A 2,479-nucleotide genomic window follows, 5' to 3' on the forward strand; every position below is an offset into this window, starting at 1 on the left:
GAGATGAACTCCTCCCATCTGCTATCATGTATTGATCTGTACCTTTTGGCATATTCTGCCATAACATTATCACCCATCATCATAGCATCACTCTCAACTATACTGGATATTTTTTTTAGACTGTGGCCAAGCTTGAGTGCTAAAGACGGGGTTTGATAAGCATTGGTTTCAGGATTGTATCCTGCCGTCTTCTTCACTGCAGCTATTACATGTGGGAAGTTCTTAGGAATGAAAAATTCCTCCAATCTCTTGAGTGGTGTAACTTTTTGAGCCTCGAGGACCAGTCTTCCAACTTCTCGCATCTTTTGCCTTATGTAGTCCTCATTATTCCCTTTATTCTTCAGTTTGTTGAACATATATTGTCCCAGTTGCAGGATGCAGTTGTCTTCTTGAACAGCATGTGACACTTCATCATAGTGCATTTTTGTTAAAATTTCCCGGAGGCCTTCACTAATCTCAACGCTGACAGGTGTGGTCAGAGCACACAGAGATCGAACTCTCTTTCGGCCAGCTTCAGGTGCATCCTTTCTTGGCTTCTCGTGACAGCCTTTCATATGTTTCCATAATGTCTTTTTTGAGTAAAGACCTTGGCAATATGCACAGTGAATAAAATCCTTAGCATGTCTGATCTTCTTTGTTCGATATCGTACAACAAGATGTCCTGTTCCTTTTCTCACTACATCTGTATTGTGAGCAAAGTTTCCCCTGTTCCTTAGAGTGGCAAGGCGAACTTTCCTTTCTTTGGAATCCTCTGGATAATAAAGTGCTTTTGCAACCTCCGGTTTATTGCGATGAACAGTTTTGAGATGTCGTGAGATTTTTGATGTTGGCTTGGAACAATAAAGGCAATAGTTCCTCCTGCCAGTCACATGATGATCTTCATCATTTGAGGTACACATTATTTGAATTGAAGGGTCTGCTGTCTCTGGGCTGATAGATGAACTGACTTTCTCATGACGGAGTGATGAGTTCCTCTTTCTCTTTTGGCCGATTGTCTTTTTCCCTGTTGGTCTATACTTCCTTCCTGTGTAGTCTTCCTCAGTGCTACTGTCTTTGTTTCGGCTGAGAGCTGAGCTGCTTTCTTTTACTGAACTATTATCAACTGGCATTAATTGAAGCCATCGTAAAGTCTGTAGTTTGTTTTCAGAAGACAGAAATGTACTGTCATCAGAGCCAGATCCAGTAGAGTCAGGGATGTAATCAGCATCACTGTAGTCAGTATGACTACTCTCATCCATCGATTCAGCCGAAGTATCTTCTTTGGACTAAAAGAAATAAAAATAATCGATTCTTTTCCACATTTGATTGTACATTGATGCCATACAATAATGCCAATGTAGACAAATCAGCATGATTCAGGCAGTGAAATACTAAAGTTTAAACAATTCAAATCAATTGAGAATTTGTTTCAAGTAATGCAGTATTTTTTTTTTACTGCAATTTGAATTGAAACTGCAGAACTGATTAACACATTCAGATTGACTCCTTGATTCCCTTCATTAATTAGGGCCAATAAATAATTTTCATGATGAGAGATGAAGAAAACCACCTGACTTTGTCCAGATTTTAGTTTTGGGTTAAACTCATGAGTTACTGCATGAATCCATGAAATTTACATTTCTGAGAATTTGGCAGTAGATGGTAGTAGCTGAAACCTGGTAATTGAAAAACATACAAACAATGTTATAAGTCATATACCACAATTAAAGTAATTCAAAAAAAAAATGCACATAAAATTAAAATGATCTTAATTCACCAGTTTCAATATCTTTTTGTATGACAACTAAAATGTTTTTAAAAAGGTTGTATTAAAATACATAAAGTAAAAATGAAGAGAGAGGCCACACAAATACCTAGATGATACTCACATTATCCAACTCTTCTAGCTGTTGATCAAGCAGCGCACGCTGGTGCAAAAGAAAGGCACGCCGCCTTTCAATTTGAGTTTGTTTTTTTCCCGAGTTTAAGGTGCTACACTTTAATGACTAATGGAAAAGATTGAACAAATAAATTATGTTAATTTCATCTAATTCCAAGTACTAGTTACATCATTATGGTTAATCCTACAGGAAAACCATGAAGAAAACTTACTGTGTTGCCATTGTAGGGTGAAGGCTCGAGACATTCAGAAGGAAGCAGCGACTGATGGCTGCTGTCCACGTCCTCATCCAAGGATGGAGTGGTCACAGGGCAAGAGTGAACCTGCAGTTGTAGAAAGGGATTAATACAATGTTTGTGAAACCAATATTAATGATGGCTGACATGTTCTTCTCAAGATAAAGCTGCTTAGACACCAACACCTACGGCTATCCTACTAATGGGGACACTTACACACACACACACAACACACTTTCTCATTGAGCCAAAGTGGGGACACTTGCGTGTTTAGATGCAGTTGTCAACCTGTTGAGGTCTATTATAAGGATGTTGCTCTGAGCAAATACACCCATATTATCTGAGACACCCTCAGAGACATGGT

The 2,479-nt window shown here is 38.6% G+C and overlaps 1 long non-coding RNA gene across 1 annotated transcript; it reads right to left on the reverse strand.

The window, feature by feature from the left end:
* Window positions 1–757: 757 nt before the first annotated feature.
* LOC115250522 (uncharacterized) lies at window positions 758–2,148 on the reverse strand. The gene is made up of 3 exons (XR_003889089.1): window positions 2,092–2,148; window positions 1,869–1,985; window positions 758–1,655 (listed from the first exon to the last, which is right to left on the reverse strand). It is a non-coding gene; the product is annotated as an uncharacterized lncRNA (long non-coding RNA).
* Between the last annotated feature and the right edge of the window lie 331 nt (window positions 2,149–2,479).

The sequence above is a fragment of the Takifugu rubripes genome, chromosome 7, assembly GCF_901000725.2.
Source record: "Takifugu rubripes chromosome 7, fTakRub1.2, whole genome shotgun sequence".
Classification (NCBI taxonomy): Eukaryota; Metazoa; Chordata; class Actinopteri; order Tetraodontiformes; family Tetraodontidae; genus Takifugu; species Takifugu rubripes.